Source organism: Dipodomys merriami, unplaced genomic scaffold (assembly GCF_024711535.1).
Source record: "Dipodomys merriami isolate MVZ:Mamm:240054 unplaced genomic scaffold, mDipMer1.0.p SCAF_158, whole genome shotgun sequence".
NCBI lineage: Eukaryota > Metazoa > Chordata > Mammalia > Rodentia > Heteromyidae > Dipodomys > Dipodomys merriami.
In genome coordinates, this window is record NW_027202915.1 from 717,526 (window position 1) to 741,727 (window position 24,202).

Consider the following 24,202-nt stretch of genomic DNA (forward strand, 5'->3'; position numbering starts at 1 on the left):
AGGAGCTTGCTGTGGTAGTGCACGCCTGTTATCCCCGCTTGCCGGGGGAGTAGGTAAGAGGATGAGTTCCATGCAGTTCCTGAGGGGGGAAACAACATGACCCTATCTGAACAATATCTAAGGCAAAAAGGGCTGCAGGCATGGCTCAAGCGTATAGTGCCTGCCCAGCAAGCCTGAGGCCCTGACTTCAGTATGATTAAACATTCAGAAAGTTTCCATTTGTGCTGAACGTGCACCCTTTGCCCTTGTTTGCTCATAACCACAGGCCGGGCAGCACAGCTGTTTGTGTGTCATGTCCGTGGGGTCAGGAGCGACCGGGACAAGGTGTGTGTCGTCCTGTGCCACACTGCCGTTTTCTAGAAGGCTCTGCAGCTTGTAGCGTCCATGGTGCGTCCTGGAGTGGAGCCGGCTCTGTATTGCCACCAAGAGATGTGTCCTTGTCCTTCTAATGTGTTTTAAGCTGAAAATACAAAAGTCATGCATGGTTCATTTGTTCAGTCACTCATTTGGTGCGTTTTTCCAGCCCCCTCCGCGAGCTGGCCCCTGTGTCTGTCAGGAAAGGGGACAGCACAGAGAAGGACCCGTGGCAGGGGCCGTCTGGAATTACTGCAGGGAACCCCTCATGCTCCCAACGGGCATCAGTTCCAAAGTTAAATTAAAGAAAGCCTACTGGGAAGAGGTGGCCGCAGCTCACGTGGGAGCCACGGCTGGGCTCCTGGTGGACTCCTGCCAGGCTCTGCCTTGCATGCTGAGCGCGTTCCTCTGACTGACTGTGGGAGGGGTAGATAATGAGTAGCGCGATCCTTCTGGGTAGATAATGAGTGAGTAGCCCTGGGGAGACCATTTGGGAGTCACTGTCTGGATTCTCGGATTGTTTGGGTGCGAGGGGGGGCACCGAGGTGGGGGGCGGAGGCGCGCGGATCAGGACCTGTCCAGGGTGGTTTCTGAAGGGAGACTTTCTCCCGCTGAGAGCACAGCCACTTGTGGAGACAGCTGCTGAGGTTTGGCTGTCTGGGGAGGGTGGGACGCAGGGTGGGGCATTCACCATGGGCGGGACGAGACGGAGTGGACCTGGAGCTGGCTCCCAGGGGCGGTGGGCAGGGCAGGTGGCCACGTGAGTGGAGTTCAGGACGCAGTCTGGGCTGGAGATCGACACTCAGGGTTCCTCAGCTCGTGGACGGGGTTGTATGCAGAGTAAGGTCACAGAGGTGACAAAACAACATCAATGGGATTGAGATGGGAGCATTTTCTATTGACTGGGTTCCAACAGTGAGCTCATGGAAGCAAACATCATGGGAAGGCTCTAGAAACACATGCTTTACTTGGTTGAGCTCCAAGTCCCCAGGCATACGAGACAGAAGATTCTGGTTAGTCGTGTAAAGTCTGTTACCTGTGTCTTCTAACGATGATTTTGGGGGTTGTTGTTATTTCCTGTTCTCCCCACACACCCCGGCCTGTAATTGTATGGAAAGGACTAGGAGGGACAGACATTTGTAAGCAGTGGGTGGAGCCTTACCACGTGTGCCTCAGTTGTCCTGTTTCCACACACAGAACGTAGCTTGAGAGGAGACAGCAGAGGGTGGTAGAAAGTAACCCCTTTTGAAGAAAGGAATATAACGAGGTAATGAGCAAACTCAAGGAAGAAGTAACCAAAAGAAAGAAAAATGGGATTGGTGTGGTCTGGAAGCCAGCTGAGAGGAATGCAGACCTGGGGAGGAGGGAGTGGAGCTGCAGTTAACCCCAGGAAGCCACAGGCCTGGCATCGCTCTAGGCAGGGCTCAGTTCAGGGCTGCTGGTAAGGCTTGTGTAAGGCTATGGGTCAGCGCCCCATCCCCACAAACCACACCCAACCACGCAAGAATGGAGACTCACAGATAAGATTGCAAACCACAGATTTCCATAGAAATAAGAAGTAACTCTCAAGCAACGAGAGCCACCAAGCTGTGTGGAGAGCGGGCTGTTGGCGTTGGGGCCATGAGCAGGAGGATTTCCCACCAGGCCAGCCCCAGACACAGAGGCTGGAGTGTTAGGAGCAACCTGGGCTTCAACTTCAGACTCCAGCATTCTCAGAACGTCTTTAAAATGGATGGCATGAATTTTACTTAAGCAGTCAAGGAATTCTTCATTTGTATGACATAACAGACCACCACATCTTGCAGAGTTGTGGTGTGGTGTGTGTGTCCCTTCACCAGCACACAAACTTCAAGTGTAGCCTTGCTGGGCACTCTGACTTGGAGCTGTAGCGGGGTCAGTGGACTGGGTTAGTGCTGGGTTTTGGAACTGTGCTCAGCACTCCGTCTCTGAGTTCTTCATTCTGCAAAGAATGTGGGATTCTTTGAATGTTCCCCCTGCTAAAGTAGTTGAAGTCTACCAGTTTTAGGAAGTTGAAAAAAAAAAAAAAGAAATATCTAAAGTTCGGGCACAAACCCTTGGAATCTTTCAATCTGCTCAGTAAAAGAGACTTTAGAAATCAACTAATTCTGTTTCCTCAAAGGAAATCACACCCCCAGATGGGTGCTCACCCTCGTCGCTGGTGAGCTAATCACCAGTGTGATTAGCCAGAATTACACTTAAGGCCCGCCAGCAATGACCCCTGTGACGTCCTTACAGCATGCCATGCATGTGCTGGCTAGGCTGGGGGTTGCGTATGTGTTTTCCTACTTAAAATATTTCAGTTCCCAAGTAAGGATTGTATTTCCAGCTCTACTGCTTGTTATCATTTGCCTGCCATCTCCGCTCCCTGGTTTTCTTTTCAGTCTCTACTTCCGGCAATTATCAAGAGCCCCATTGAAAGAAATGTGAATATAGCCATTAATTTGGGTGGCAGTGGTCCTGTGTGTAGATTTTAGTCATTAGAACTGAGAAGAGCACATAAAGATGTGAGCCAGGTGTGGTGCTAGCTACATGACTGTAATCTGAGCCATGGAGAAAGCATAGGCAGCAGGATGATGGCCCAAAGCTGGCCAAACAGGATCAGCCGGGCAGCTGAAAAATATTGAAAGCCACCATGGCTGGCGGTAAGCACAGCATCCTCAGGTCAGTCCCCAGTGAAACCGCTATAATAGCAACAACAACAACAATAATGATGAGGCTAGTCATGTTGCCTGGCTGAAATGGTTTCTATCCCCATCTTCTATGCATGAAGATAGCTGAGGTGAACTATTACCATTACAGATTGCTATCCAACATGGAGAGAGAAATAAATAATAAAAATGTCAGCACCCATTAGAAAAGAGCACAAATCATTTTCTCTCAGCAATAGAAAATAAATGACAGAAAACGACACATTAAAATACAAGGCCGCCCATGCGTGGCGTCTTTCTCTTCTGGAAAGCGGCGTCCACACAGGACCCACGCAGGCCAGTGGTGGCAAGCCTCCTGGCCCGGTTGGTCTTCACCGCCGGTGGGGTTCTTCACAGACTGAGTGGCACAGGCCTCTGAACAGCCCCACAGCCCTCTCTGGGCACGGAGGCTGCTGCACCCCAGCCCAGCTGGCATGGGAATGTCAGGGTCTGTCCCTGTGTTGCAGTCGATCTGTCTGGAGAACAATGGAACTCCCAAAGCATCCTCCAGCTCACGTGCCACACAAGCACCATCTCCCACCGCAGCCTCTTCCCACCGGGAAGCCCACCGTGACCCATCGGGGAAGTCACAACCCCGCCACGGACTGCCTCCAGCGAGCCGAGCCGCGGGCTCTGCCCCTCCTCCGGAGAAAAGTTCACGGCCAGGTTTCCGACGTGTTCACACAAAGCCAACATCGGATGATTCTTTGTTCCCCAGAGGGCCAGCGCTCACGTCAGCTTGCCGCAAGGACAAGGAGAAGACGCTCTCACAACCAGCGAAGGCAGAGGTGGCTGAGCACGGTGATTATTGCAAGACATGCGAGCAAGCGTCTGCTGAAGCTAGCGGTTTTCTCTCCTCAGTACTCCCCCAGCCCCTCGCCGTGCCCGCAGCCTTGCTCACAGACCCCCAAGGGCTCTTCTGCCCTCGGGGTGGGCTCTCGTTTGCCAGGACGGCAGCATAAAGCCAAACGGTGCGTCTCTGCAACCACGTGTGTGGTGGCCACGCTTGCTAATGAGGCCATGGCAGACATGTTTCCCTCCAGAAGTAACGTAGAGCAAGGGCTCTATGTCGGGGTCAGCTGTGGGGAAGGCACACAGGCTCTGTGTGTGTGTGTGTGTGTGTGTGTGTGTGTGTGTGTGTGTGTGTGTGTGTGTGTGTGTGTGTGATGATGTACGCGGGATCAATCTGTGGAAGGCACACAGGCTGTGTGTGTGTGTGTGTGTATGTGTGTGTGTTTGATGATGTATGTGGGATCAATCTGTGGAAGGCACACAGGCTGTGTGTATGTATGTATGTGTATGTGTGATATACGTGGGATCAATCTGTGGAAGGCATACAGGCTGTGTGTATGTGTGTGTGTGTGTGTGATGATGTACGTGGGATCAATCTGTGGAAGGCACACAGGCTCTGTGTGTGTGTGTGTGTGGTGATGTACATGGGGTCATCTGTGGAAGGCACATAGGATATGTGTGTGTGTGTGTGATGATGTACGTGGGATCAATCTGTGGAAGGCACACAGGATGTGTGTGTGTGTGTGTGTGTGTGTGTGTGTGTGATGATGTACGTGGGGTCAATCTGTGGAAGGCACACAGGCTGTGTATTTGTGTGTGTGGTGATGTACGTGGGATCAATCTGTGGAAGGCACACAGGCTCTGTGTGTGTGTGTGTGTGTGTGTGTGTGTGTATGTGTGTGTGTGTGTGTGTGTGGTGATGTACATGGGGTCATCTGTGGAAGGCACACCTTTACGAAGTTGGCCTGTGGAATGAGTAGACGGCATGCCCCAGTGTGAGAGGGACAGGGTGCCGCAGAATTTCTGTTCTCAAGTTTTGTCTCCGTCTGTCTCCTGACTGGGTGGGGTGATGGTCATACCTGTGTTCCCACTGGTGGCTACTGCGCTGGGGGTACATGTGCTCCCCGGCTTCCGGGCAGGGGTACTGTGAAGCCCCGTTCTAAAAGAACTAGCGGGGTAAGTATTACATTGCCTGGTTTTTGTTTGTTTGGGAGAGGATCTCACAGTGTAGCTAATACTGGCCTTGAACTCTATCCTGTCTCAGCATTCCAGTACTGGGATTACAGGTGTTTACCACCATCCCTAACTACTTCTCCCCATAGCTCTCTCTCCCACCCCCCAAGTGATCCCTCACAAATCACATTCACCCTCTTGGCTCCAGCTGGTGTACATCCTAACCCTGTGAGCGGACCCTGAGCCACTTCCCCAAACAGCGGGGCACCAGCTCTCCTGCTCTTTACTCCCGCTCCTTCCACAGTGGACCCCTGTCTGCAGTGTTGGGCTCACACACCAGACTGGAGGAAAAGAAAGGTCATCCCAAAATGAAACCCATTCTGGAGCATTGTTCGGATACTAGATTGGGACTTTGTTTCAAATTGCAGCTTGGAGATTGTTCCAGGAATTTGGAGCCAGCCTGCCTGTGCTCCCTCCTTCCCCTCCCCACCCTTCCCTCCCCTCCCCTCCCTCCCTCCCTCCTTCCCTCCCTCTGTCTCTCCCTTCCATGTCCCTAACTTCCTTTTTCTGTTAAAATCTCTCAGTAGAGCGGATTTATATGAGAGAGCCTACTGACAGACTCCGGCCACAGGAGCTGTTTGTTTTCTAACTTAAGTGAAATAAGGAAAGACAAGCAGACACCTTAGAATTGTGTCTGTTTTCCCCATGGAAATGGAGCGACCAACACAACACTGAGTCTTCATGGGGCCGAGGCCACAAGATGGCACACTGTGTTGGGTCCCGTCACCAGACGGAGCTGTCTTTGGCCCTTAGCTGGGAGATACAGGGAGGTGGGCGGACACTGGTGATCCTTCCTCCTAACCACGGAGACCTGTGATGACCCAGGAGCCTCTCCAGGACCTGCCTTCCCAGGGCAGCCGCGAGAGCCAAACACCCTGGGTGAGATAGAAAAGTGTGCAGCGAAGCTTTGGTTCCATTCGTGCATCTGTTGCAAGGCTCCTGTCAGAACAGTTTCCTGTTCTGTCTTCTCCATTTGATTCAGGCTCCATCTGCTTGGTTGAGCATTTTTACAAAATCAATGTAAACTCCAGAGAAAAAGTCCCTGTTGTTTGTTGGTGAGGGTCATATTTGGAGGGAAGAAAAGCACCTGTCACTGTGATAAATCACTTCCAGGATAGAAGGGTCTTTGGCAAAATGGAAGATTGAGTAGGCAACTCAAGGGGAGGGAAAACAAAAGGAAAATGTCACACAGAGTGTGGAATCGATGACTTTTATATAGAATGTTTAATGCCTGAAGTGACTACTCTCATAATTGCTCATTCAGTGCTTATAACTCAGCGGAGCAGGTAGCTTTACTTTGCAGAACAAGAAATGAAGGCTGAGCTTTAATTGACTCCTTCAGGGTCCCGTGGCTGTGGGAAGAAGAAGCAAATTCTAGCAGAGCTTACGTTCCTGGACTTGACTTCTAGTGATCCCCAGCTCAGCCCAGGTTAATTGCATGGAGTTGGATTTCCATGGCTGGCCTCACGGCTGCATGTGTTTGTGCACATATGTGTGCACATATGTGTGTGCACATATAGTAAATCTCTGTGAAGCGTAGAGGGTATGTATGTGTAGACTCACCGGGAGGATTTTACCCTTTGCTCAGATTGAAAATGTCACTGTGGTGACAGAGAGTATGCAACCGTACCTGTGCTGTGTGGCGTGGACTGAGGTCACCTCTTCTGTCGGCTGCATTGTTCGGGTGTGCCCAGGCTTGGCTGGCACTGGCCTTTCTTTCCCCTGCTGCTTTCAGGTGGCCTGGCTGTCCAGCTTCCTCTTTGCCAGAATGAGACAACCTGAAGGGAAAGTCGCGTCCAGTGCTGACACGGAGCTCTCTCCTCTGACACATATTGATTGATTGATTTTTAATTTTTTGTGATTCTGGGAAGGAATCCAAGGCTTTATGCACACCACGACAATGCTCTACCGTTAAGCCACGTGTGTGTGTGTGTGTGTGTGTGTGCGCGCGCGCGCATGCGACCGTCTTGCGTTGGTGAATCAGTGCTGAGTCTGGGAGGGAGCACCTCCTGGCCATGCCGCTTCCCCGTTCAGACCTGGCCTGCGGGCCAGGGCTGCACCGTGGACCTGCTTGCTGCCCCGTAGTGGACACTGCTGTGGAACGCAGCCACTCAGCTTTGAGGCCATAATTAGGCCGTGGTGCTGGTGTGCATTTCAGACATGCCCGTCAGAGGCCTGTCTGGGGAATGTTAATTAGCGGATGAGTTCTCGATCACAGAGGGAGCGAGGCGCCGCTCCTTGGGCTCCGGCATCCCCGGTGGAAGATGTGGTGCGTGCCCCTCCTTTGGTTCCATCTGTGCGCCCTGCTCTGCCCTGCTCTCTGAGGCCTCCTGGGCCCTGCACCTTAGCCACCCCTGTGCAGCCGTGTGGACAGGAGCGCCGGCCCCTTCTCCTACAGCACAGACCGGGCAGCCCAGCCGCCCCTCCCAGAAGCCAGGCCTGCCACGCAGGGCCGAGCACGGTGAATACCCCACCTCGGCAGCCGGCTCTTTACCGCGACGGAAACAGCCTCCTTATGACGAGAGAGGGCCGTTGTGGCTCCCGCTTTGGGCTGCTCAGCCCCATTGCTTTTAGACCTGGTAGCACATCCTGGCAGGGAGTGTATGGGGAGGCAAGGCTGCGCTGCTCATGCTTGGACAGAAGAAAGGAGCGCGCAGGCCCTGCCAGGCCCCTTGGAGGACACGTCCCACGGACCCAGGGCCTCCCACTAGGCTCCACCACTGCCCCGTAGCAGTCCTTTCAAATCTTGGCCACAGCTCCGGCAGGGCTCAGACCCCCTTTCCAGGCCCCAGAGCACAAGAGAGGGTGCGGTACCATTTGTTTCATTGTAGTTGCATGTCAGCTACCTGTCTATATGAACTAGACCCATGATGCCAGTAGAGGAGAGGTGTTTTGATGGCATAGAAGTAAACCCAGTGGCTCATCGTCTGTTAAAACTACAATCCAGGGTGAGTTCCTGGGATAGCCATTCTAAAGATGCCAAACCACAGTTTGCTGAGTGACTTGAATGGCCTGCGAGTGTGAGCTCAGATGCTCATTTTAAAGACAGATTGAATAGATCTTAAACACAGCCCTGCTTCCAGTTTAAAATGTTCTTCCTGTAATGTTTGTGAGGTTCTAATTTTTTAAGCAAAATGACGATATGGATTGAATTTTTAGTGTGGTTCCTTTGGTCATGTATGCACGTAAGCTCTGAGGTTGGAGTGGAGTCACGGTGTCCACATCTCTCTTTAGACAATAGGAATGATGCGCTTTTCTAAAACCCCTTCATTAAATGGCACCTCTTTTGTACAACTACTTAAAGTTAATAAATAATTTGAAAACATAATGGCTAACAATTATCGCAGGCTTATGCCATGCCTGGCCCATTTATTTTATTAAGACCTTTAGACTAATGATCTCATCTAAGTCTTACAGAAACAGTTTATTATGGATAAGTCAATACCCCACTTTTAAAAAGGTTTGAAAGGTGGATCAGTACACTGGAGAATGGCTCACTCTCGGTATTCTAACGCTGTACAGTGGAATGTAGATCTGTCTGCCTTATCACTTTCAGCTTGCTTCTGATTTGAAACAAATCTTGCCCTTGACCTTGTGTTTTAGACATGAGAGGGGATGAGGCTCTGGCAGATTTATAACACTGGGCAGATCCAGTACTTTCCATCCTACATTGGATTACTTTCATCAGTACATCAGGGTTCTGGACCTCATGCAGTCTAGCTTCTGTCGATCATATTTTTATTACAGTTCCCATGGTTTAGACTTCTTCTGCATCAGTGGGGTACTTGAAAGTAGGCTGTTTCATATTAGTGTCTAATTAAAAGCAACACTCATTACCCTACTTTCAAATTTGTTTTTCTTCTTCTCAATATCAAATCTTGGAAGATGGTATGTGTGACGAAAAATATTTGAGAATATTTTTCAATTTTTTTATTTTTATTTTTTTATTACTGTAGGTAAAACCTTCAAGCAAAAATCCCTAGTTCTGTGTGATTTCCTGATTTTCCAAGTACATTAAACACACAATACTCAACTATAATTGGAAAAACCAAAACAGATCAAAGAAATGGCGTTCTGAATATCTGTAATGTTATCAAGGAAGTCAGAGCCTCAAAATTCTTCAGATTTTACAGAAAAAAAAAATCAAGCACATTCCTGCCTCTTCAGGTCTGAAGAGTTTTGTTGCTTAGATTAGATTTTGTCCCATGAGAAATCACTGAACAGATTTAATTTGGTTTACTCTCTCTTTTGAGACAGTGTATTTATTCTCTGCCAGAATTATCCAAAGAAAGAAATGAATTTCAACCAGAGATCTTGGACCTGAAAAATTTAGGTCAAAGCCAATGTCTAGGTACTTTTGTGTTTCCATCAGTATTTTCATATTTATCTTCTGGAAAGAAAACAACGGTGTCTTGACATTTTAGAATCAAAAGCAGCCCACATTATTGCCTGTTGCTGGTTCCTATTGCTCCAATATAAACTTTTCTTTGCCTGGGACTTAATCCAAGATGGCAGACACAGGTAGAGTAAAGGTGACCTTGGATGTTACCGCAGGCTAACCTGTGCTTGTCCTGGGAGCATGCTGAGGTGGGGTGGGGATGTGGTCTTGGCCTGAGGTGGAGCCACTGGCTTCGGGAAGCTCTTTAGGGAAGATAAATTAAGCGGCCATTGAGGGAAATGGGTTAAAAATTGGGCCATTCGACTGAATTCAAGGTAAGGGCTTGCTTTCTGGGTGCCTTGACTAGCTTAACCAAGTTTCTCTTAACCTCAGTTTCCTTGACTGAGACATGAAGCAGAAAATCTCCCAAGTTTGGATGGTTTCTGAGTTTGGGGATCCCAGGGTTCTCTATGGCCAGGCGCTTTTGATGCTAGGAAGCAGAGTCAGCGGTTTACTCTCTGTCTTCGAGCCCTTCCAGGGAACTGTTCCCCTGGTACCCCAAAGACAAGGGCTGACACCTGTCAACTTTTTCCCCAGATGCAGTTCCAGTGTCAGAAATGCTGCTTTAGTGGTCTAGATAGGCTTTCTACCACTCACCATGCTTGGCAGGATGGCTGCAGCATGATGAGCTTTCTTGCAGTGGGGTGAGGGAAGAAATCTGTTCTCCTGCATGTCGTGAGTCCCCATCACCACCACTTCAGTAGCCCTCCGTAGCCTTCATTCCTCTTTCTGTGCATTCACAGTTAAGAAGGGAACATGGGTAAATTGGCCAAGTAAGTCATATTATGTGAATTCCCCTTTTCTAACTCACCCATGCTGATTGGTTATGTGCTATTATTTTGGTAGATATACATAGCCTTCCATAGTTCAGAGGAGGGGCTAAAGGTTTCCTCTTACAAAATCTTGTCTCCAGGTTGTATTATGAGGAAATAAGTCTCAGACCAAGTTCTTCTAAGCATATACCCTTGCATTAGCAAGCTGACAGGAAAGCTATACAATCCACAATGGCAAAATTGCTGGAAAGCCACATCCAATGTGCTTTCCAGATTCCAGTAACACCTTGCATAAGAGATACACTGGAGAGCTGGGCATGATGGCATACACCTATAATCCCAGTTACCTGTGAGTCTGGGCACAGCCAAGGCTGGCATAACCCCATCTGGAAAACAAAGCAAACAAGGCTGGACATATGGCTCAAGTGGTAGTGTGTCTGCCTAGCAAGCGTGAGGTTCTACATTCAATCTCAAATCCCATCAAAAAGGAAAACATAGATATACTAGAGGCCACTGTGATTATGTGCTAATGGAATGATTCATACAATCTGAAGAGATGCCAAAAACCATGCTCCTGCAAGGAGAGATCTCAGGCGTGCACCAGCCAGTTCTAAGGATCTTCAGGTCTGTTGAATTCTTAAGAGCAAGCCGGGCGCCCAGGCCCAGAGTTCAAGCCACATGACTGACAAAAAAAAAAAAAAGAGCAAGAATTATTTCTCAGTATTTCCAGCTAACCCACATCTCTTGAGCATTACCATTTTCACCAAAGAGAAATCAGTTTCAACTCTTATTACTTGAATTAACTTCACTTCCTTTGTTGTTCAGTAATAAAGCCAGCCAAAGCAGCTGGAAGAAATGCCTTTGGAGTGTAACTTTCTGAATATGAAGTCTTCCCAATAATACTTTGGACTTGCACGGGCACTGACCTATCAGAAGAGATTTTCACTTCAGCTGATACAAAGTCTGGCCACCTATGGAGCCAGGCGTGTCTTGGAGAACTGTCAAGGCGAAAATCTGAGCGAGAAGAGAGTGGTACAGGGTCGAGAACATCTATATTTCTTAAGCCATCTGCTGAGCATGCCGCAGACCGTTAGCAGCTTCAGAGGTTGAGAGGCAAAACTGTGCCTTCAACTTTACCATCTTGAGAAGACAAGATGCTGTAGAGAAGGAAGACTGCAGATGGAGCTGGGCTGGAAATGGAAGCAAGAAGTTTCTTCTTCATTGCTGTTTTTTTTTCTTTTTTCTTTGTTTATCTGTTTGGGGGACGGTAAGGGGAGAAACAGAAATGGAGGGGCCAAGGGTGAGAAAAGGCAGCAGTGGCACTCACTGGACACTATGTGAAAAATGAACTCTACAACTTGTGAGTGGGGATGGGAGGGAAAAACAGGGAAGAGAGTGAGGGAAGGGCTGATACCATCCAAAAAGAAATGTATTCATTATTGACTTATGAAACTGTAACCCCTCTGCACACCACCTTTATAATAGCAATAAAAATAAGAAATAAAAATTACTATTTAGGAAAAAAACAGTAAACTGGATCATCTACCAGTTTGATGAACTTGCTCAGAATTAAGTTCTATAAAGCAAGAGACTGAAAAAGCCACTGAAAAGCAGAGTTTTCAATAGTCCAATCACGAGTAAGAAATATTCATATCCCAAGTCTACCAAGGAGAAGAGGCCCTGGTATGTAACTGCGGGGGTCTTGGAAGGCTGTGTGTTGATCTGACCTGAAGCCGACCAACCTTTCTCAACCCAGTAAGCCCAGGCCTCAACTGGGTGAAGCTGGTTACACACCGCAGGCTGTCTACCAGACGATTGGACAAGTCATTATTGAAGGGAGGTATTACCAGAAGTCTCTTGTAATTTCATTTTCAATAGAAACGAGCAGACATACCAGGAAATAGACCCAAGAGGAAAAATGGACGAACAAATTAACCAAGTTATGGCAGATTTTTAAAATGTCTTTTAGTATGTTCAGGATAATAGATGGCACAATGAAGAATTTCACCAGAAACTGCAATCTATAAAAAATAAATTAGAAATTCCTATACTTAAAAAGTGAAATAATGGATATTAAGAACTCAATAGATGGACTTAAGAACGTATTGAATTGAGGACAAGACAATTCAAGAATTAGTAGTGTAGAGGACAGATAGGTGGATGGATGCCTGAAGAAGAGAAAGGCGGTGTATGCGGGAAAGAGCACAGAGATGTGGGAGTATGGATGTGTGGTCCTCCATGTAGCAGCGTGCAAGTGACATCCCAGGACAGGGAAAAGGGGATAAAGCAGGAAAAAAAATCCTCTGAAAGTAATAAGGCCATCAAAACATGACCCTAGAAAGTTCTGCACGCACCAGGATGTATAGAGAGAAGGCCTTAGCTGCCCACAGGAGTGAAATGCTGAAATCAGAAACCAAAGAGAAAAATCAGCAGAGCGAGGAGAAAAAGGAATGGCTGTTTTCCACAAGGTGCTTCTCAACACAAACCATGGATGCTGGAGACAATGGAAGGCCGTGGGGCTGTATTAAAAGAATGGAATAGCCATCCTGAAGTTTTACAAATCCAGCAAAAATACTCTTCAAAGGCTGAAGCAAGGGAGAAGGATGTCAGGGGCGACATTGATCAAGATGCTCTGTATGGGTGAATGGATGCGTTACATTGAAACCCCGGTGTACAACTATTTGGAGATGGTTTTTAAAGAGCTGAAGTAAAATGAAGACATTTTAAAGGAAACGAAAACTGAAATGTAGATGAATACTAAAAGAAATACTAAAAAAAATTCTCTACAGGTGGGAAAAAAAGGGTTCCAGCAATACAGGAAGGAGTGGCGATGGGTAGAAACAGTAAAAGTCTGGCTAAGTTAAGATACAGTCAAAACATGAAATACATTAATGGTAGAATAGAGGATATGTAAATACATGATAAAATATGAAAAACTTCCATTGCAAAATCTAGATGAATATATACATGTGTCCAACAATTATTCTAACTTTATTTTTGAAAACTTTTGAGTAAAGCATTGAAAATGATAGGGGCAGATATGATTGAATTTTGGTCATATAAAACAACAAATTGAGGTCTTGTGGAGGCCTCAAATCTATGTAGTATTGACTGTATGACCAAAATCATACAAAAAGTAGAAGAATTAAGTGAGGATAAAGTATTACAAAGTCACAGTAACATCTAGAGATATTAAAAGTTGTCACTAGACTGTAATAAGTTCAGGAACATATGGTATCACATCTACAGCAATAGTAAAAAAAATACACAGAAGGGAAAATAGAAAGAAAAATATTGTAACTGAAAGAATTCAAGCAAGAAAACAAAACAGGTGTGCTAACAAAAAAAAAATTCTAAAATGATAGCCACCAGCCCCAAATCTAATAATGATTTAATTAAGTGGAAATCAACTAGATACTCAAATGTAATGATGGTCAGATTGTATTTTTAACTAAAATCTAATTACATATAATAAGCAATGCTCTTTTAATTGAGGAACACAGAAGTTGGTGTTTTTTAAGTCAAGAGTAAAGAAAGTCAGACATGGCTGTTGAGGGCAGTAGTTGTGCCCGCGTGTATGTAGCAGGCATTGGTTTCATCCCAGGCACTATTAGAGAATATAAAACACAAAACAGACAATATTGCTCAGATCTTCTCTAGTCTTCCCGATTTTTTGTATGCTTATCCTACCAGGCCCCAAGAGAAGTATATTATATGATGATGAGTGCACTTATGTTCCATCTCCTTCTGTCTAATTTTGCTTTCTGTATTTAGAAGGAGATACATGGTTAGAATTGTTGTATATTCCCATTTACCTTGAATGATGATTCTTGCCTTGCTTTCAAGTCTGTGTTCCGTGAATGTAATAGAAGGACACCAGGTTATTTTGGTTGCTACTTGGTGACATCAGGGGAACTAGGTACTGAATTAGAGACCTTGGTGGCAATGAACACTGGAAGAGTCAGCCCTTGCTGTGCAGGTTATCTCTCTCGGCTTTCTGTGCTTAATTAGAAGTTAGTGGAATATTTTCACTTTCTCTACAAGAAAATCTACACTTGGGAGGCAACTGGGTTAAGGAAGAACATGCTGAGAAGGGAGTGAGTGAATCTTAGCAGACTCTGCTTATCCACGACAACCACTAGAAAAGGTCCGAGGTGGGAGGGAGAGCTCCGCCATTGCGCCCTGACAGGGGCTGAGTGTAGGCACAGGGACAGTATCTTCGAGCCTACACCCGAAGCAGGGACAGGCAGAGTTTGTGTGGGTGGTTAAGTTTTCTTCCTCTCAATAATAGAGCCATTAATATTTCACTTTCTTTCAGCTGGGACTTTCAATAACTGACTAGCCGCCCTTGTCAGGGGGCTGGGGGAAAGGGCACTTGCCACCTGCTGACGTTTTCACAGTTCAGAATCTGAGTTGCCCTGGGGAAGGGGAGGAAGGGAGGGGAGGGAAGGGGGGAAGGGAGGGGAGGGAAGGGAGGGGGGAAGGGAGGAAGGGAGGGGAAGGAAGGGGAGGGGAGGGAGGGGGAGGGAAGGGAAGGGGAGGGGAGGGGAGGGGAAGGGGCAAGACTAGTCTTCCCTTATTCTTCCCTGTGTTTATTTTGTGGGTTCACGGAGTTGCAATATTTTGTGTGTGGGGATCAGAAGGGAAGAGAATCTTAACAAGAGTTGTTTGTGTGCGCGTGTGTGAGTGCTTGTATGTGTGCGCACGTGTGCGTGTGTGTGTGTGTGTGTGTGTGTGTGTGTGTGTGTGTGTGTTAAAGCAGACTCCATTGCATTCACGAGGCAGCCAGTAGGTTGCTGAACTAGTATGACCACTGAAGAAACACTCGGATTGCATCTTTGTTCCTATTTTTATCCATATCAAATCTCTTTCATTTCAATGCTACAGAGCAGCTCTTGTTACTTATGCTCGAAGAGAAAGGTGTGTGGAGGCCCCCAGCTCAGGTCAGCTCTGTGCCTTGACAGTGACCCCTGTTGAGAATGAGGACAGCAAAAGAATGAAAGTAGTGTGTGCATGCGTGTATATGCGTGAGCGTGCACGCACGTGTGCACACACATGTGGGATTTTCCTCCTTTGGACTCAGTCAAATTATAAACAATCAAAATGAATCCAACATCATTAGATATGAAGAGGTTAAATAAACCAGCCAGATTTGCTAAGTGACTTAGCCAGAGCTACTGTGGATGAGTCTAGAAACAAAGCCAGATAGCGTTACTAGTTCATACTAACTTGTGCTACCATTTTCTGTATGGACATTATTTTTCCGGGTCAGGTAAACTTGGCGAAGTTCCTCGGGGCCACCTGCCCAGAGCCCTAGCTCACAGGTGAGCGGGTAACTGTGGTTGTAGTACAGCTCAGTGCCAACGAGCTCCACTCACAGATTCCCGGGCCTTGGGTAGCGTGAGGGCCTGGGAGGTGAGGATGGGGGGTGTTGCTTTGGAAAGAACTGGTTTCTCAGCCCTTACCCATGGCTCTCGGGGAGCCCTGCGATTCAAAGGCTGCAGAGTTGTGAACCAGCCGAGGACTGGTTTTGCTTGGTTGGGTGGGGTTTTGCTGTGGTCTTCAGGGCAGAGGTCAAGCCTGGTAGAGGGCAAGCTGTGAGGGTGCAGCACTGAGGCAGGGACTGCTTACGAGATGCGGAGTGCGAATGTGACAAATGAATTGATTTGAGTCTGATACAAGAGTCGGCATGAGGTTCCAGGTGAAATTCACGTCCTTAGTGAGCGGCAGCATGCTGCAGTAGCCTCAAATGCTGCTCCCATGCAGCCTGAGCCCAGAGGGGTGGAAGGACCCACCTCCCCAGGACCAGCCAGGCGGGAGGCCACCACACATTCATAGTGCGACCAAGAGAGGTGGCCAGCCGCAGGGAGGCACAGTGCAGCAGATGGGGCTGTGTCCCTTACGTCCTCATTACCACGCCTGAGTAGACATGCGTGACGATGCCGCGCTCTGCCCTGCTTTATCCACGTGCACCTGGAGCCCCGTTGTGCCAGGGCCACCCCTCCCCCATGGCACAGAGGCCTCTGCCATTCAACAAGAAGTCTGACACCAGCTTCGGGACAGGGGACTCTGGAAGTAATGCTTGGCATTGGCACTTGCGGTGTGACCTGGGTAACAGCTGTGTGTTTGTTGTTGTTGTTGTTGTTTTGCCGGTCGTGGGGCTTGAACTCTGGGCCTGGGCGCTGTCCCTCAGCTCTTCAGTTCAAGGCGAGCGCTCTACCACTTGAGCTACAGCACCACTTCCGGTTTTCTGGTGGTTTATTGGAGATAGGAGTCTCATGGTCTCTCCTGCCTGGGCTGGCTTTGAACCACGATCCTCAGATCTCAGCCTCCTGAGTACAGCTGAATGTTTTAACGTCCTTAAAGAATAAGAATACCAATGGTATATGCAGTATAGAGTTGTGATGAGTCAAAAAATGGGTATGTGGAGCTCTTGGAGATGGTTCTGTGTCACCTGCTATTTATATATGTATTGCGGTCTTTTTCAGCCCCTGAGATTTGGAGCTGGGTGAGTTTGATACTGGGGTTGGAGTTCTCAGCCAATTGTTATATGACATCACAGAACCAAGGAGAACATCATATATACTTAGCAATGTCTTCTTGCCTTTTGTAAAAGGGTTCATAATCTTAATTTTGCAGACAGATGTGTGTAGAGGTATCCTGGAAATTAGCTGTGATCCATAGAGTTGTGTGTATGTATGTGCACACGTGCATATATTGGTCTTGAGCTCGGGGCCTAGGCACTGTCCTTGAACTTTTTTTGCTCAAGGCTGGTGCTCTACCACTTGAGCCACAGCTCCACTTGCAGCATTTTTTGGTGATTAGTTGGAGATAAGAATCTTGCTAGCTTGCTTACCTGGGCTGACTAGCTTTGAACGATGATCCTCAGATCTCAGCCTCCTGAGTAGTTAGGATTACAGGTGTGAGTCACCAGAATTTGGCCACAGAACATATTTTAAAGGGAAGATAATTGCCAGTAAGGCTAGTAGTAAGATTTCATATCAAAATTAAGCTCTGTGATCTGAAGTAGAAACAGTTGCATTTTTGCTAGGACTGGACATATATTTAGAGGCATTTGTCAGTCTGGAGTAATTCTAGCTCTTCATCAACAACACAGATGGAGGGCTGGTGAGCCTTTTGCTCCATTTGGCTCTGTGACACTTCTGTCTTTAGAACCCGACAATGGTAATGGCATCACGGCACATGCACTGCGAGGCCTGATATTCTGGTCCTGACTGCACCGCCATACGTCCACAGGATCCCAGCGGCAGCTATACCGATACTCCAGACTCGGTCATGGACAAGGCTGAGTGTAGACCAACCAGGACATTGTATGCTTCAGGGGGGACAAGTACCAGATGCACCATTGCAGTAGACAGATGACTAGATCCTTCCATCTAGGGCCATCATTGATAGGTTGTAATAAGAAAGGAACATTGTTACATACATATACATACATCCACACATCCACATATGTACATACATACACACAAACATACACAGAGAACATCATTCTAAGGGACTATGTAGGAGGATAGGGAGAAGGGGGAGGGGGGAAAGAAAGATGGCGGGAAAGTAAGTGTATAGTACATTGAGCCTGTATATAAGGGGTGGCATAAAGAGTCTCCATGAAAACTGTTGGTCCACAGAAAATAAATTTAAACAAAAAGAAAGAGTACCGTTAGCTGAGGATGTAGCTCGGCAGTAGAGAGCACACACGTCCCACACGCAAAAGGAGCATTAGCTACTATTTCACAACTACTTGATATGAAAGGTCAATTGTCATGATTTCTTCAAATTAGAGATTGAAGAATTTGAAAGATTTAGACAAACATACCTTCATGTTTTTAATTTTTTTTTTTGGTGGAACTGGGGATCGAACTCAGGGTCTTGTGTTTGACAAGCTTTCCGCTGCCACAGAACCGTATATCCCTAGGCCTTTTACATCTCACTTGATTCCAGATAGGGTCTCACAGGTTTGCCTGGCTGTCCTCCAGCCTCGATATCCTGAGTAGCTGGGATTTGCATGCATCACCATGCCTGACAAAATATACTAACATCTTTTTAAGACTGAGTTGAAGTCAGGGGATTTGATGTTTTAAAAAACAAACAAACAAACAAAAAAACAAAGAAGGCCAGCAAGCTAGGAGCTCTTAACCCACGCCTGAAATCCTAGCTACTCAGGATGCTGAGATCTGAGGCTGTGGTTAGAACCCAGCCTGAGCGAACTGGAAAGCCTGTGACACTCATGTTCAATCATCAATCAAAGAAACTGGATGTGGAATTGTGGCAGAAGTAGTAGAGTGCCATCCTTGAGCATAAGAGCTCAGGGAGAGTGCCCAGGCCATGAGTGCAAGCCTCAGAGCACCTCCCTCCCCCCAAAAAAGAGAGAAAAGAGTCAGTAATTAAACTAGAGAACACACGACTGGTTTATATTAGATTGAAAGTTCAGTGAAAATCAAAACTAGGTTTTCCTTGTTCCAGTTTAACTCATGAATGGATAAATTAAAATGATAGTTATGACTGTAGATATTAACTAAATAGGAAAAGAAATGGCTATAGACAAGGAAAGAAAAGTGAAATGGATTTGGATTAAGAAATCCCACAGTGCACCTCCTCCATCTCTTGAGTCCTCTTCCTGAAAACATGGTTAATATGTGTTAACTGGAAAATTAGTTAACATATTGAAAAAAATTAGTTAACATATTGAAAATATGTGAATAGTGTATTAATTGGACAAGAACTGTATTGCAAAGTCTTTTTTAGGAAATTGTACATGTTCCAGATTTTTCTTTTGAAAATTGCATCTAGATTTGTGTGTGTCATGTTACCTCATCAGCTGATCTAATTAACATATAGACTTCGTATGTGTTTGAATCAAAATAAGAATCAAAAACATGTGGTAGTTATATATGCTGTGCCAAGATCTGCATATTTCCTGCGGGTGTCCAGCCATATTGAGAAGCTTCTAGGATATTAGCATGTTCCAAATTTAGCATTTCCATTCTTGAAAGTGCTTCCTTTCCCACATACTGTATGAGAGGTATTTGACCTTTTAGTTTAAAAAAAAATGTTTGATGTTCTGTTTCCGACAAAAGAGGTCTGTTCTCAAATGCATTGTAGGGAGAGATTCCCTCAGTTCTTTTGAAAGGAATAAAACCCCCAAACCCTCTTAAGTCCCCTCGGCTGACGATCAAGGGCGTCTCAGCACTGAATCTGCAGGTGCTGATGTGAGGGCGCCGTCTAAAGTCCTGGCAGACCAGGGGCTTTGGAGCCGGAACGGGGCGTTTGACCCCAGGTGTTCTCTGGGAGGCTGCCTGGCCTGGCCTGGTCTGGCCTGGCTCCGCTCTTCTGTGGAGTCCTGGTAACTGCTCCAAGTCCAACCTCATGCTTCTCAGGATTCATCACGTGACCCAGCCCCGACCTTGGTAAGAGATGTGACTTCCGCTCTCTGCAGAAGATCGGGCTCCATCCTCTGGGATCAGGGCCAGGGGTTACAGTCAGCTCAGGGGCTTTCCAAGGAAAGGTGGTGACCATGGCCTGGCCCTGGTCTCATGTCCTTAGAGACCTCTCCATAAAACACCAACTTCCACGTGCTCTGGACTGTCGGGGAGGCAGGGAGGCGAGGTCGGGACCAGTAGCGGGGCAGAGGTCACAGGCACAGGACACCCCGATCCCTGTTTTGTCTGGGGAGCTTCACAACCTGTCCTTGTTCATGCTGTCTTTTCTGAGAGCATGTGACTCCAGCCCACAGCTTTTTCCCTACCTTTCCCTACTTCCTTCCCTGTAGCTTTACATATCCTTTACCCCTGCCTCCCTCCCCCTCCTTCCTTTTCTCTCTCCCTGTCTCCTCGCCCTTCCCCAGTTTTTCAGTTAAAATGGCAGCTGTCCAGTTGGTGAGAAAAGTCTAGTTTTTCTCACTAGTAACTTGGGATCTACACATCTGGACCACTGAAGTAATGTAGATAGGCAGAATTGTAGACAAGGCTATGTATTACTACTCATAAATATATATTATAGGTACCTTGAATCCTCCCAACTGAATCCCTTTTCTGAGTAACAAGGATTTAGAAAATAGTTGTCAAGTACACACACTGATAGGAATTGTGTGTCACCCAGCACATGAGTGAAGGCAAATAGATTGCCTTTTTCAGAAAGCACATGATTCCTTTCAATTTTGGTGTTTTTAAATGATCAAGGATTTCTGTACTTTTTGTATTTCCCATAAGGAAATTCCACAGTCAATTTAGCTATGATTCTTTTGAAGTTTTCATTATTTTAACTATCAGATGACCATTATACATTTTCCTTGCATATAAATACATTATCTGTTTGGTGCCCGTCCCAGTCTTGAAATCATGGCCTGGATGCTGACCCTGAGTTCTTTAGCTCAAGGTTAGTACTCTACCACTTTGAGCCACAGTTCCACTTTCTGGTTTTTGAGTGGTTAATTGGAGATAAAACTTTCATGGGAACTTTTCTGCCCTGGCTAGCTTCAAACCACAATCCTCAGATCTCAGTCTCCTGAGTCCCTAGGATTACAGGCATGAACCACTGGCACCCAACACCCTGAACTTTTTGCTCTACCACTTGAGCCACAGCTCCATTCCCTGTCCCACAGACATTCTTGCATGATTTGGCTTCAAGTTATGATCCTCAGCTCTCATCCTGAGTAGCTAGGATTACAGGCTTGAGCCACCAGTGCCCAGCGGCACATACATATGCACATACATACATACATGTATATTTAAATAAAATGTGTCACTAGAGTTTTAATTGCTTGTATTTTCTTTTTAACTATTACCAAAAACCCTATCTTCCTATAAGGAGGTAACTACAAACTCTTGCTCTCTCTTCTGTGTGTAACGAACAATGGCGTCTCATTTTTTTGTGTCTCCCAAGTTGACCTTCTTCAAGGGAAAAAGAGTGGCAACCACAATGAAGGAATTCGGTTCATCTAATGTGAAGTTTTCTTCTGCTTTGCCTGTCTTCGTGCTCTTGGTAGCTCTATAAGCTAACTAATTATCCAAACTCTCCAGGAAACTAGTTTTAATTCCCTCCTCATTCTAGCTCTGCTGTCCAGTGAGTCTGCAGGTAGCCTCCAAGGCATCTTGTGTGGGATCTGCACTGGGATCTTAGCTTTGTGTGTCAGCTGACTTGTTTTCCCAATGAGTGGATGGCCTTAGGGACCAGGTTGCTATTCTTTTTTTTTTTTGAGCACCAGAGGATATTACAATGAGAAGCGCCATTTGGGTCAGCAGAACTAGTACTTTACAAAATAAAAAAAGAATAACTGCACAGCTCCACTCTCAAATGAAATCCTACAAGGTCTTCCACATCTAAAAGAGATAAAAGTTGAGCTACTCTGGGTGGAAAGGGGGTGCAGGGGACCCTGACTCCCCACCCCAGGACACCCCAGGATTCCGTGGCTTCTGAGTTCCACTAGATTAGAGGCCTGTGACACCTGGACATAAAACCAATTGCCCAGTGTTTTGGCGAGGGAAGAAGAGTCTGTTTCCTTTGCCCTGACACATGGGCATCACCAGAGGAGCTTGTGTGGAGACAGCTGATGAGGAGCGCTTCCCGGAGTGGGATGATGCCCCACGAGGCTGCCGCAAGGCCGTTACTCCACCACCATTGCTTGCAAGTGTGTCACCAGGAGGAACCAAGACACACCTGTGCGTGGCAATGTACAAGACCTCACATTGGTCTTTGTTTTGCTTTTTGTTCTGCTAACCTCCTTTGTGGATCAGCAGTTTGTGACTTCTGTTCCTCATTCCCTAAGTCATAACTCCCTATCAAGTCTCAGATGTTAGAATGTACCTAAAATGTTCTCTGTATTACGCATGCCAAGTAGTCTGTGGAATGTGAATTGATACCCAGTTCAAAGTCTGATGACAGAGCAAATATCTTCATAACCAACCACCCAGGTGAATGAATTCTCTTATGTTTAACTATTTAACTAATGCTCATTGAGGGCCTCCTTGTATGCAGAATTTGGGACATCTCATGATGATTGAGAGATCCTTTGCTCTAGATAAATAGTTCATCATCCCTAAACACACAATAGGGCGATGAGCCCATAAGTAGCTGTGATGCCTAGCGGTGCCTGCAATGAGAAACACAGATGGGAGGAGTTAGGCATGTTGGTTACCTCCACTGGGGCTGGAGGGGTGGTCTGACTACAGGAGAAGCAGCAGACTGTGTTAGTGCTCTCTTACTATCACCAATACTGGAGACCGATCAACTTAAAAAGAGGAAAGGTTTATGTTGATTCCTAGCTCTAGAGGTTCCGTCCATGGTTGAGATTGGCCCTGTTCTTTGGGCCAGTGTTGGGACAATAGTCATGGCAGGAGGTCCAGTTGCTGTCTGGTCAGGTGAGAGAGAGAAGGAACAAAGGCCTGGGTCCCAGGCTGCTCCCTCTGGGCCCCACCTAGAGTTCCTACAGCTGCCAGTAGCACCAAGCTGAGGACCGAGGCTTTCACGCAGTGCAGCCGGGGAGGTGTGGTGCTTGGAGCCGAAGAAGCCGGAGGAGCCATTGCTTGTCACTGCTTCATTTTGTTGCCTTGTCTTCCTTCCTTGGGACCCTGTTCACCGTCCTGACCTTTGTCCTCAGTTTGATCTTGTTCCTATCACCTTCATACACGGTCTTCCCACATACGTCTCACTAGGTCTTTCTCCATTCAGGTTGTTGATCACTCAACACTGTAGAAGGAATGAGTCGTCTGACAGGACACAAGGCCCCAGCAGCTCAGTCAGTCACCACCATCAGTTAGAACTGAACACAATGAGCTGGGCGCTGGTGGCTCATGCCTGTAATCTCAGCTACTTAGGAGGCTGAATTCTGAGGCTCACCATTCAAAGGACAGGAAAGTCTGTGGGACTCTTTATCTCCCAATTAACCACCAAAAAGCCAGGAGCAGAGCTGTAGTTCAAGAGACAGAGCCTTGTGAGGAAAAGCTAAGAGACAGCACCCAGGTTTTGAGTTCGAGCTTCAGTAATGGCACGCGCACGCATGCGCATACACACACAAACCAACAATTCTTGGCAGATATCTATGGCAGGTGGCCAGGCCCAGCATGGAAAAGACCGGCGGGAACTCCTGGAGCAGAGGGAGGAGACTTGCGGACCCCCTGGGAATGGTTCATGGGTGGTGGCCTGGGCCGCCCCGGGCCCTGGTGCCTAGCGCAGGCCGTGTCCTGCCTTGGGCAGGCTCTGCGCTCTCCGGGGCATGTTCCAGGCCTTGTGGGTTGGTGGAGCTCCCTGGTCAGCCACACCCCGATGCTGCGGAGGACCCACAAAGCTGAGAACCCAGAGCCACACCTCACCCCTTGGCTCTGGTCCTGAAGCACAGGAAAAGAAGGTGGGGTCTCCATCCAGAGACCAAGGCGGCAGGGCGGCCGTGCGGTCTGCACTTGTGCGGGCAGAGTGTGTGAGCACAGGTGAGCATGGCCGTGCCACGCAGAGACAGACCACCGGCGCACCACACTCTCGCGGGGGGCGCCTGCGCCCGCTCATCTGCACGGCTTGCTCTGGGGGTCACACTTGCGGGAAGCCTCGGGTCTTCTGGCTTTGTGTGTGCATACATGAGTTGGTGTGCACATGGATGTATAATTAAAGACTGGACCAGCTTGGTTTTGAATCTGCTTTGCAGCCGCTGCACTTAGAAAATTCCTGAGCTACTGTGGGTTAATGGAGTTGTAGCAAGTGTTTCTCTGCTGGCTTTTTAGCAAAGTGTTCTCTCTCGTTCTCTCTCTCTCTCTCTCTCTCTCTCTCTCTCTCTCTCTCTCTCTCTCTCTCTCTCAGTGTCTCTCTCCTCCCCTCCCTCCCCTTCCTCCCCTCCCTTTCCTCCCTCTCTCCCTCCCCTATCCCCCCTCCCTGCCTGCCTGCCTGTCTGTCTGCTC

General features: G+C 47.4%; 1 protein-coding gene across 1 annotated transcript in view; it reads left to right on the plus strand.

The window, feature by feature from the left end:
• Nucleotides 1–24,202, plus strand: part of Kif26b (kinesin family member 26B) — a 285,786-nt gene that overhangs the window by 163,350 nt on the left and 98,234 nt on the right. The window lies entirely within an intron of this gene.